Raw genomic sequence first — 13,492 nt, 5'->3', positions numbered from 1 at the left:
TATATATGTCGAAGATGAAAGGACAACGGGGTCACCCGTTGGAATTGCTTGGAAAAGCCTCAATAGCATTCACAAAATAACCCAGACACAGTCATTCGAAACTTGAGACAATGAGCTTAGGCTCGAGGCGACAACCGGTCGCCGAGCGTAGCCGCGGTCACGGGATGAACGTTCCACCTAACAGAAAAGTACCAATATTATGAGATACATGTTGTATTTACAATCAAACCCTGGGCAAGAGCAATGTCGCAGTTACGCGAGTCTGCCTAGCAACGGTAGCAGTTTGTTGGTATCCCGGGCCAACGTTAAACAAAGCTAACGCAATCGTAAGGAGAAGAAAGTTTCCATTACTCAATTATTCTTGTGATCTCCTTGGTGAGTGACACATCGTCTAGAGAGCAATATAAAGAGCGTCATAGCGAGCGATACTTTTGTGCATAGAATTCTATTCTGAGTTTAATAAAGAGCGAGCCCGTGGACCGTGGATTCGCTATATCGAACCTAAGGTCATTGCCATTAGCGTCTAGTTACCGCGGTCACTGGTCGATCTTATTTCATCTGTATCCGTGTTAATAAACGTTATCTTGATTGTGAAACAACAATGAACAACCCAGGCGAAGATTCTTTACACGCCCATAATCCAAGCCCTAACAACTCAAATCCGACATATATATATAATAATCGTTATTTAAGCGAGGATATTCAACAAATTCGTTTAAGTCATTCCGAAGACTCGACATATACTCATTTTCTTACACTATTTTTTTTAGAATTAAATATGCGCTGTAATAGTATGTGAATAATTACATGTGCGTAGCATGTACTTGGGTATCTCGACTTTGATAAAATAACTAGAGCGTCATTAAATCTATTAAGAAATTCTGTAATTGTTTCGGTGTTGCTTCAACTATAAATATATAAAGTATTCAATAAATTCTGTTTTTTCTTCTCATGAACAATTAAGAATTTTTTCGTCTGAATAGCACGTTCTAACGTTAGATAAATTGAGTTTCATCGAACGGAAATATCTCCGATAAGATCTAAATACTTCATATTTACTGAACTATAACATTCTTCAAGCATTGATTTTCTTTTTGCAGAAAATACAATGAAATATACAAGCCTGGATATCTCATGAATTTCGTTCTCAATTTTCCTGGGAGCACTTTGAACAATTATATTTGAAACACGAACCATACAGGGTATATGCGTTATAATTTTCATTAATTTTTAATGACGATTTTATTTACAATTAGCTGCTGCATTATCTGTTACAATGGCTGTAATGTTATTCGCAAGACCAAATTCTTCAATAGTATATTCTACACATATTCTAACAGTGTATAATAATATGTGTAATATAATATATTATATATGTACAACATATATTACTATATATTACTATATTAATAAGCAATACAGAATTTAATGGAAGAGAACAGTGTGTATAATAAAACAAAGAATAGTATACATACACAGTAAATTCGCAGGCTCAAGCGTTGAAGATTCTTAGCTCTTACAGCTCGACGCTTGAACCCAAAGAGTTTTAGCTTTCACGGCTTTAAATTGCCTCTTGAGTTCTCAAAGATCAGGGCTCAAAGCTCATTTTAACAATCTGAGCACCGACTGCTCTGACAAGCATATAGCCTGAATTCGCGGGTGTTTTCCAAAGAGCGATTGAGGAAGATTCAAAGCTACCAATATTATATCTAATGTATTGATAACGGTTTCGTATTATTCAAGCATGTAATGTAAAAACACTTTCATAACATTTCGTTTATAGCATCCGTTGCCTTTTTACTGTTTTATTTAACAGTAGCTAAAATTCTTATAGGATACCGCATGAAGTATGACAGACGCAAATTCGTGTCTCCGGCCCCCAGAGTGTTAACAACACTAGTTCAAAATATTACTTCCATATCATATTTAGTTTAGGAAATAATGTGAGAAGTTGCACCCATACAACAATAGACTGGACACTTTTCTTTATTTTGACGACAATAGGTATAATAGTATAGTAACAGTAAGGGATTCTTCTTTTGCAATACGTACTTACATCTCTAAAAGAGACCAGAACAAAAGTTTGAAGACCAGAACGCGAATACAACAGTGACTTTACGTTTGCATTGACGCTGCCTGTTGACGACATTATATTAGGTTTCTCGAGAATGGAAGTTATTCCAGGCTTGCTTGTTCGGAACAATCATCTACATCCCTAGAACAATCCAGGACAAAAATTTCAACGCTGCTGGTCGACGACTACGCGAGAGTAAAATCATCCTTGTATTTGTGTTTCGGTGTTCAAAGTTTTGTTCTGGGTTGTTCTAAAGACGTAAATATGTTTATTAACAGAAGAACTCTTTACAGTGTATTATTATTGTCAAAATGAAGATTGAAGAAAAATGAACATTGTCTTATAGGTACAGTGTATTCACATTATTTCTTAAATTAAATATGCTTTGGAACAATGTTTAGAACAACTAGAATAACCTAGAATAACTATTATATGTTGGATTTTCATTAAATGGAGAGCTGGTAAGAAAATTACATTTTTGGCGCTGTTTCTGAAAACTTTCGAGATAAATCATTATTCGTCTGGAACAATATAGAACAATTTCGAACAACAACAAAAATATGGTAATTGGCAATGGAAGGCAAACTTCACACAGGCATACATTTGAGATTCGCCCAGTATGCCTCGTATGCTGCATACGATTCTTTTTTTCATTACGAAATGCGAGCGAGGTGAGGTGTTATCATGAAAAAAAAAGCATAATCAAACGTATAGCATTTAAAAAATGAACGAAGATGTTCACGGGACGCTGATTACAAAGTTTTTGAAATGTTCATTTGGTGATAACCTCTTTTTGAAGAGTGGACAAACAAAATGTTTGGGTGGACAAACATGGTTAAGTTGTGGACAAACGAATGCTGTTTGGCTTGCATAAAAATTCGTATTTGGGAATGCCATCCTCATTCAGCTCATTCTCAACGCAGTATCCACTTGCCAGATATGTTCTCCAGCGGAATTCACAATACTATTACGATAGTTAATCGAATGAACACTTACGTAGCATTACGTATAGATCCTAGAAACTTTCTTTTAGGCTGTTCTCGATAATGAAGCAGGTGGCAGTAGAAATCAGTCGACAAATGCAACTATTGTTACTTGGAGGATCCTCGTTAGCTGGCGCCACTAGCCAATACGCAGACTCATTTAATCCTATAATCTATTTACAATCGTTTCACAAAACAAGCAGTTTCACAAAACAAGGAAAGGAAAGAAATAAGATCTACGTCTGTCTAAGAATACAGAAATCTTTTTAATTAAAAATTACGAAACGCCTGAAATAATAGAAACACGAATCTACTTATAAAAATAACGTAACATCTATTGTTTTGTTATATTCTGCAAGGTATGGGCTTTTATTCTGGTTAGATATCTTAAATTAATATACAGAGTGGGCCAAAATTTGTGGCACAAATGAGATCAGGAATATAGTGCGGTCCAAAATAAGACGAAAATCAAGAATATCGAATTTGTGTTAGCAAAATTCGTTAACGAGAAAATACATTTAAAAATCAATCTAGTGCGCGTGCACCTGACTGATGACTAACGTTGCAGATTTTGCTGCAGACGCTACTACTGTTTTTATGCAGAGTATGATATTAGGCACTGTTTACTATCGATATTTATCTCTGCTACATGTACTGTTCAGGTTTACAAATGAACGCAATAAATTTAATAAGTGACACCAATGGACTAATTTTTTTTTATCAAAGCTATCGACTTTTTAGCATTTTTAACTACAGAAAGATATGAAATTTATTAATCTCGAATGTTTTATATGTTTGTACGATACTTTTATTATGTTATACAAATTTTTTAAATTCTATTTACCAAAAAATACTGTTTGAATTGCACGTGAACCTGAACACCGCGCGAAATTTGTTTGACACGATATCAACCCTCCAGTTTGCCTAGAGTAAAAAATTTCATTGAGTTTGTATTTTATACGCGTAGAATTATCGTTTGATCTGCAATCAACGAAAAATATTTCTTTTTCTAGGTATGGTAACAAATCCAAATGTTCGATTTCACCCAGCATATTACACGAACTTTTCGGTATTAAAGAAAAAACATACAACCTGTAGGTCATTTTGCCTGTAGGTCAAACGGTAGAAGGACTCTTTCTTAACATACAATTAAGATTTCAAGTTGGTCGCCCCAATACTTTTTTTTAATCGTGTCATCCAGCTGCGAGAAAGTTGTTTCGAGAAAATTGCATTTAAACTGTATTTTTCAGTAAATCGAACTGAAAAAATTTGTATTGCTTAATAAAAGTATAATAAGTAAAACACATCGAAAGTTTCAGATTAACTAATTTCATATCTTTTTGTAATAAAAAAATGCTAAAAAATTAATATTTTTGACAAAGAAGGAGGTATTCCCCTTAAAACAGTCAAATACAGTTTATTGTCCATCATTTCAGTTTATTTTTATTTATATATTTTTCAAAATATTAACCGTTCATCCGTATACAAAATTGTACTTCGCGAATTAAATTATACCGAATTGCCTGCAGTGTTTTCTGCGTTTTTATGTCTTCAAATGGCAGGATGGTTCTTCATTTTAATTGCTCAAGGCTCGCTATGTTTTTGGAATAAACTATTTTTTTTCTTGTGATTCCACAGATAGAAAACAAGAGGCGTTATTTCGGAAGGTCGAGATACTGTCCCTCAACGGTCGTTCCAACATTCGAAATGCTCATTTAAAGATTGACATACATTCTTGGTGTATTGTAGCGAGGCTCCGTCATGTTGAAAAATCATATTTCTTCGAATGGTGGAAGTGATGAAGGTAGTTCGTTGCGTAAAAACACGATACACCATTTAGGTTATTTGAAAATGGAGACCGACAATTTCGTTATGGACTATCTCGGCCCATACATTCTTTCTGTGTGTTTCGCGTGTTTTGTAATCTTGGATTCACCCGGCCATGAAATGCATGATAAAAAAAAACATACGTTGTTAGAATACTGCTGCTCCAACTAGTGGCAGAAAGTTAAACGTGATGCAAAGTCTGTATGTGTTAGCACTGGTATGGTGGTACGCATGCATGTTATTATCCTGTGCTACGCGACGATGTTGGTTTACTCACACTACGTCGAACAGAAAGAGATTTCGTATTTATAGATCTTTTTATGCGAGAATTCTATCTTTTGCATTGTCACGAATTCCGCGGTCACGACCATGACTTTTTATTTCTGTGATTTATAAAGAACAGGAACAAACATTGAACGGGGAAAGAGAAAGCTCTAGTGATAATTCTCCTATCCGGATGACAGCAATTGTTCGGTATTGTTCACGACAATAGCGTGCTGCAGCAGATGCATTTTCATCACAATCTCCCAGTGCGAAAGCCATGCCCCTATACTCCTCGTTAGTGTATCGCGTTATGTCGCTTGCCCGATAGCAATTAATAGTTAATATCCTGATAATAAACAATGCCTGACATCGACATCATATCCTGTACAAAAACAATGACAGTAACGGTCTGCAGTGAAATCTGCAACGCTAGTCATCAGTTAGATACACGCGTACTAGACTGGTTTTGAATTTCATTTCTCTAGTAAACAAAGACTCAGCAATCTTGTTACTTTGTTTTCATCTTATTTTGAGCCGAAGGTACTATCTGTTTGACCTCATTTGTACGACGAATTTTGGCCCACCCTGTATAAAGAATCACAAATAGATACATGTCAGAAAAATATGATTTACTAAATCGTAATATTCAATACTATGGTTTCGCGTGAAAAACTTATCCTAGTACTAAGGTTATGTTACGCGTTCAAAAATAAAAAGGACCATTAATAAGATAAAAAAATATAAGTTAACCTGAGAGTTTTAAACAGATTTGTAAACTAAAAGTTAACAGTCTTTCATTGATCTGTGATTTTAATTACAATTAACAATGAAAGGGTCAAATAAATAACAACGAATCAGCATTCCAAATTCCAAGAAACTTTATAATATTCAAAAATTCTTCGAAAGGAAGTGATTTCCTGGGTTATATGGAAATACACCGACCTGATCCACGGGACTAGAATAATTCCATCAACATGCTTGATTTGTCACGTTTGTAAGTAGAAGACGAGGCGAGAACTTCGAAAGGAAAGGCAAATGGTGGCGACGGCGGCGAGGTTGATGTATCTGCGTCATGCAGGGCATTACTTAGCTTGGCCCGGAACCAACAATAACAGCGAAATTTTTAAAAGCAAGACGTGAATCTTCCTCGGATCTCTAACATCTTCCTCGTTGCGAATCGCGAACGAATCTTTACTGTTTATCCACACATCTGTCCGAACTGTTGTAAATCTTTCATCAGATAGTTATATCATGGCCTGTTGTGTATACATATATCGAAATTCGCGTCGACTCTAGTGGACAGGGGCGCTGATGTGAAAACGGCCTGAAATCCACCGCTATCTTCAAACTTGTTATATTCTTCTTTCCGTTTTTTTTTTTTTTTTTTTTAATTTCTATAAGCAGCTTGGATAATTAAATTAAATAAATATTTACTTGATTTAATGTTTTACGATATTGATTGCGTTATTATCTTATTGAGAGAGCATTCGGTTTGTCATTTGAAACTTTTTAAATTGTTCTTTTTTTCTTTGATATTTATTTCCTATTTGTCTTTTTTTTATTTCTCTCATAATATGTAATACAAATGTTTATCGTTATTATTAGCGTTATTATCTTGTTGGAAGATAATCTAAAACACCTTCAATCTCCATTCGCATGAAATAATGCACGGAACTAGCAGATTTCAGAAGATAACGTAGGCACGTAGGAAGACCTAAACATTGTTCCGTGTGATGAACGGCTCATAGTTCTAGGTAGAACTTGCTCTAGATTTAGTCGATTGCGATCTATATAATCGAATTCTCCTTTACATGTAACAATTTCTAATAACCTCATCTAAATTCCTAATCTGCAACCCATTTCTTTACTCAAAACACTTTACTTTCCATATTAGGAGTGCAATTTGTCATTTATTCTTCTTTTTCTTAAATTATTTTACATTCATATAAAAATAACAATGCAAACAAGAAATCTAAGAAACAGCAAAAAATGCGGTGGTAAACTTTACGACATCATTAGAAAATGAATTAATAAAAGAAAAAAGAAAACAATTAAGATCAATTAAAATTCACATAAAAACCAGAATATTTCTGCTAATCGAATTTCCTGAAATTGTTAATTTCATTTGGAATTACTCAAACTGCAGGATCACGTAAACGAAGCAACGAGATCATTAAAACGTCGACACGTGCAACACGTGAAAACGAGGTTAGCGACCCTGTGCGATAAATCAAAGGATCCATGAAACACGAAAGATCGAAGACGTACGTCCAGATTCTCAGAGGTTGTAGCGATTATTCACTTTCGATGTTCCTAACCTTTTTATTGGACGCGGTCGGCCAAGAAAAATAATACTGGTGGTTTTTCCGGAAACCTACGGGAATTTGGATAAATCACAGGACACAGATTTCGACGGAACTCGTAAATTACGCGTCAGATTTTTTAGACGGCTACAAGAATACCAAACGAACCGATAGACAAGAGAATTTTGACAGGAGACAACAGGTTCATGTTAAACGCGATGCCGAAGTTTGTTTCACATTTTCTCTCTTTATCTCTTTCTCTCACTTTCTGTTCGACATCGAATATAATTAGCCCAGTTCGAATTTGAACAAAGCATAGAGCCGATCAGCTAGACCATCGAAACATAACCTCAATGGAACAGTATGAATCATTCATTGGTACTTCGTGACAACTGTGGTAGGTATTTTCTCGCAAATAGAAATTTTTTGCAGCTGTTTCTCGGTTAAAATTGACTTAATGCGTGTAGGTTTGACAGTGGTAAATGACTACTATTCTTGTATTTTTCTATGGTGATATATTAGGTAGTCTCTTCTCTGTGAATAGTATGAGAGTCATTCATTGGTTCTTTGCAAGGACTGTGGTAGATACTATCTCGTAAATAGGGATTTTTTGAAAGTGTATTTTTTGGTTATAATTTAGGCTTTTAGGTACAACTTTGACGGGGATAGATAACTGTTATTTCTCAATTTTTCTGTGTAAATATGTTAGGTTATAATAAACGAACTTTTAAAAGCCAAATACCTGTTTCTTAAAAATGGAATATTAATTTACGTTATTATTACGTTATAATATTAATTTCCTCTTTTTGAAATTGACAAATCACGAAAACTGGATATGATCAAATCAGTAGTCGCCCTAACATTTCTGACAATATCTTTTTCAGTAACGTATATAATCTAAAGAAATAAAGTAACAATTAGAATAATAATCTCTTCAATGTTCCATTTCATTTTCTCAAATGAAAATCCACTTGTTGCGTAATTAAGACTGCAACGTAAGGTTAGGAGTACAATTTCAACCCGTCAGTTGAAGAGATCCAAGCTGTCTATAGACCTACCGCAGTCCAAAGACTTCTATGTCTGTCTTCCATAAACCAGGTCGCGTCACGGACTTCACAGACTGAAACTAATTGAACACGAACAACTCCAGAAATCTGCCGAGCAGAAATGCAGAGATTCTTCTATGTTCAGTGACGAGACAAGCTTTATTCCGATGCATCTTTTAGCCATGAAAAGATGGAAGAATCCAATTAAAGTTTCTTTTGCAGCAGTTTGTCGTGCTTGTAGCATTATTTAGTAAGTCTAATCTATGTAGCTTCCAAGCTTCCAGCAGTTACCTGATCCTTTTTATCTCGCCGTTAATATCTACGCTTTCTGTATTCAGAGGAGCGTATAAAGAACCGAGATCAAGCTTGGTGAATACACGGTTGAATAATTGCAGGAATTATTTGAAAATAATTTCCAAACTTTTACGGATTTTTATGTCCTTTCCGTCTCAGAAAAATTGAAAAGATTATTAATCATTAATTATAGATTACGTAATAAATTTTTTTGCTTTTGTTGCAATGGTGTATAAGAAACATTATCAAAATTTTACTTGTGTTAATTTTAATGTGCTTATTGGAGAAGAAATTATTAAGAGGTTAGGTTAGGTTATATCAAATTAAAATCATAGTGCAAATGACACATTAAACGTAAGTTATCTAAATATAGATTAATTGTCATAGACAATTTGCATTTATAAGAGCAAAAAATACAAAATAAAGTAATTTTATGTGTATTTAATACTATAATAATGTGGAAAGGGGAAGAAAAAGGTTAGATGGGAACAGATGACCATTTTGATAAATTTGATGTATCGCATAATACTATGATTGCCATTCCTTTTTTTACTAGGTTTCACTAAGTTGGGGCCGAGTAAACTGGTAAAATATGAGTTCTCGGAGACGAGGCGATGCTTGCAAAATGAAGATGTTGGATACACGCCACCTCAGGTTCAGAAAAATGGAAGCTTCTCATGCAGAGCTTAATCAGAGCTTAGTGAAGCGACAATCGGGAGATTGATCGGTAAAGTAGTTACTTAAAATTCGATTTCTTAACCTCTCTCATTTATATTGTTTATACATTTATATGTTATTATATTTAATTGTATATACATTTTAAGGTTTCTTGATATTGAACACGATTGCTCTTCTTCTTGTAAAGTACAAGATTAATAAATAATATAAGATAAATATGTATTAATCAATTACCAATTCATTTTTAAATATTTCTTTTAAATGATAGTATATTATTTTTAACTAAGAAAATATTCAGACGATGAAGAAATAATTTTCTTTTTTATCAATATATATTAAGATATTTTTGTACGAATAATATTAGTAATTTTAAAATTGCATAACTGTTTTTAGATTACGTATAATTTTGAAATTGATTTAATGAAACGTTTTTAATTTAGAAGTATAATCAAAGGAAATATATATATGTAGATGCAAATAACGATAATTTTATACTTGCATACAATCTCTTTTAGGAACTTGTATATGATCTTGATTAAACAAAACATGTTTAACTGTTTAATTTAAACATATTATTAAAGGAAATATATAGTGGAATAATTAGATACGTTTCAATATTGGATCCAATATTGCATCAGTGATCCAATGAAATACAATAAAGCAATTACCATCGATGGTGTTATTTAATATTGGTTTCCAATTTTGGTCACAATCCCTCAAGATTGATAAATTGATTCATCGATGTCGTTATTACTTTCTTATTCGGTGATTGACAAGGGACCTGAAAATGGTATTGTGATTTATTTAACGAATCTCGCGACACGCGTGTTTCCTGATCGCATATGGCTCGATTAATATCCTCCCGAATCTTCTCCGCTTCCAAATTTCTCTTGGGATATCGACCCTTATTGTACTATCTGTATAGGATGGTTCATGCAATTGTAACAACTCATAAGATCAAAATTAATTCTTAGTTAGTATCTTTGGATCATAAATGGCTACAATAATTGATTGAAGTTGCGTTTTCATTAGATTATTTATTTTTTAAATATTCAATTCTTCTATGTTTCATATTTTACGTGCTAAATATTATTAATGACAGATATTAATTACATTTTAACATAAATCTAATTTAACAGAGTCATCGTTTAATTGAACAGAGTTAAAACAAAAATGATAAGCAAGTGTTACAAAATTTTTTGGAATGAAATAATAGAAATAGATTTTTTAATTGTAAATGAAAATATTATTCATGCATTTAGATATAAATTTCAGAGGAAAAAACTACATAGTTCAAAGAGGGTATTCAAATTAGATGTCTCATCTTGTATGGTTACCTAATTATAATTCTTTTTACGTTACTCTTTTCTTTTTCTACTCTTTATATCTCACGTCCAATGAATAAATTTTCATTTAATTTCTCTCTGTGAGGACTATCATTTTCTTTAGTTCGAAATAGATGTATGGCTGAAGAAAGTATCAAAAGTATACCCATAATAAAATTTTCAACTACTGAATTATATTAAAATTAAGTAATGCAATGAAGTTTTCTGCGTTGCAGTTTCATATTAACAATCGGAAGAGATCGAAACGTTGCTCTATTTAATGTTAGTAGAAAATACATGATTGACTTTAATATTTCTTGAAATGACATTCAAAGATAGATTTCAAAGAAACGTTGGAAAGGTATATACGTGTTTCGATTGAAATATTGTCGTGGTGTGTTTGAAGGTGTGAATATTCGAAAAGGATGATTGATTCTTGGGTATAACAGATCTCTTTGATGTGAAACGTCGTAACTATCGATAGGAGACACTAAGTTTACCTTAGTGTTATTTATTTCGATTTGGAAACTGTAAGCTAAATACAGTTCAGAATTAGGTGAAAATCACCGGTAATAAACGTGTGCTGCCAAGAATATCACAATTTTCAAAAATTTTAATGTTAGTCCATTCAAAACTGATATTTCTATTTCTATCATTACATATACAGGATATACGGAAAATTGTAGTACATGTCGAAAGGAGATGATTTTTCCTGTAAAAACAAGCCGAAAATGTGGAATGACAATTTTTGACACAAGGTCTCGTTTTCGAGAAAATCAGTTTTGAAGTTCCGTCCACTTGACTCTCGTTACTTTTCAAGTGCACGCGTATCTAAATGCGCCGAACTTCATAGTCCATTTTCTTGAAAACAGAGCTAGGCAAAATTTTACACATCTGGATGCACGTATATAAATAAATACAATTACGTAAATAAAATTTATCTTTACACATATTCGTATACTTCCTTTTTAATATTTTTCTGCACAATAATATCAAATAATAAAATTACTAATTTCAGCCAACTCTCATACCGCGTTGGGAGCACTCGTTCTCGTCCGATCACGAAAGTTAAGCAACGCTGGGCACGGGTAGTACTTAGATGGGTGACCGCTTGGGAACTCCGTGTGGTGTTGGCCCGCTTCTCTTTTATTTTTCAAATCTCTTTACTTTTCCTCATGACCTATGACGGGGTACAATCGAGCAAAAATATATCCTTCACTAGTATATACTTTAGTAGTATTACACGACTATTACCATACATTGTATCATTCTCTTGTATACACACAAATAAGTTAGCAACTGTTTTAAGACTGAAAGAGATCACGTTCTTTGATGTGTAGAAATTTTATAATAACAGACTAACATCAAAAATTGTTATTCTATATTTTCGGATTTCGTTGCATGGGGAATCACCCCCATTTGGCTTGTACCACCGAACAGAGTATCTAGAAGCGAAGAAACTCGTTCAATCGACTGTCGTTACCACTCAAGTGTGACGCGTCATTCAACGAAACACCATCGTCGATTTTTTTGAAAAACAAACTTCGTATGAAAAATTGTCACTCTGTATTTTCGACTTACCCTTGCGTGGGAATCAGCCCGTTCTGACTGGTACCACGATATTCGATACACGCTATATAATGAATAATATGTATTTAGTTATAAATCAGTTTAACAAAACTATTCTTGAATGGTGAATGATTTATTAAATCAAACACAGATAGAGTATTGTCATAAATAGATTTAATTCCAAGAATCATCTCATAATTTAAAGTTGATTGATATTTAATAAGAACAGAAATGATAACTTCCAAGAAATTTTATAGCATAGATTTTCACAATATATAACTCTATAGTAAATAAATAAGTAAATAGAAAATCAAGTAAAAGGGGCAAAAAATTGATATGGAAATAAAACAACAGAAAAACAAGGAACCGCACGGAATATTAGCAACGAAAACACGAAGGTTACAACTGTTTACACATAGAGAAGATCTTTGGACGTCGTTTACCCTTGCGGCAATTTTCAATAGAATCGAACCCTCGAGGACATTAGTAAGTCATTCATGTTTACGCGGCTCATTTATATCCCTGGTTGCTATGAATCGAAGCCATGGCATCTCTTACGATCATGTTGAACACGGATGAATACGAATTATCGACGAGGAATTTGCACAAACGAACCGAGCAAGATGAATTAATATAACAAGCTCGGTCCGTTGGTTCAGTTCGAGGCTGAGTCTTCAACGAAGCACGCGAATACGTGACACAAATCAACGTGGATGCATTGTATATACCATGCGTATAATTGAGGGAGCATGGAGTGTCCTTCGTTGCATCGCAAACGCGCGACATCCGGCAAACGTAATTGAATAATGTTTAATGTTGCGGCAATATTTGTTGCCCTTCGCGCCACGAAAATATGCGCATGCTCGCTGTACGCGTGAACTTTAGCTCGATTGCACTTCGGATATTTGCGATTTAGTACGACTCTGTATTTTGTAATTTTTCTCTTCTTTTTTTTTTCTTCAATTTCACATTTTTCTTCCTTTTTGTACTATCAATGTTAATTTTTGTTGAAGTGGTCATCATTTCTAAGAAAATTCTACATCTGGTCTTTTAGTTTTTTCAAGCACTAAAGCCATCGACAGCCTACAGACAAAAGACTGCGTCGAAGGCAAACCATAAACTGTACACA

At 33.7% G+C, this 13,492-nt stretch overlaps 1 protein-coding gene and 1 non-coding gene across 4 annotated transcripts in view; both read left to right on the top strand.

Moving 5' to 3' along the window:
- Window positions 1-13,492, top strand: part of Ethr (ecdysis triggering hormone receptor) — a 79,358-nt gene that overhangs the window by 6,323 nt on the left and 59,543 nt on the right. For 2 of the 3 annotated variants that reach the window (XM_072021636.1, XM_072021639.1), the window contains exon 2: window positions 9,348-9,518. The gene's annotated coding sequence lies outside the window, so the exon portion shown is untranslated. Of the gene's footprint in view, window positions 1-7,433; window positions 7,654-9,347; window positions 9,519-13,492 lie in introns of those variants that run through there. The other variant, XM_072021635.1, reaches the window with a different exon arrangement.
- LOC139998301 (5S ribosomal RNA) lies at window positions 11,812-11,930 on the top strand. Its single transcript, XR_011803245.1, has one exon. It is a non-coding gene; the product is annotated as a 5S ribosomal RNA (ribosomal RNA).

Source organism: Bombus fervidus, chromosome 2, assembly GCF_041682495.2.
Source record: "Bombus fervidus isolate BK054 chromosome 2, iyBomFerv1, whole genome shotgun sequence".
Lineage (NCBI taxonomy): Eukaryota > Metazoa > Arthropoda > Insecta > Hymenoptera > Apidae > Bombus > Bombus fervidus.
The sequence above is the reverse complement of the archived record's forward strand: the minus strand, read 5'-3'. Positions and strand labels throughout refer to the sequence as shown.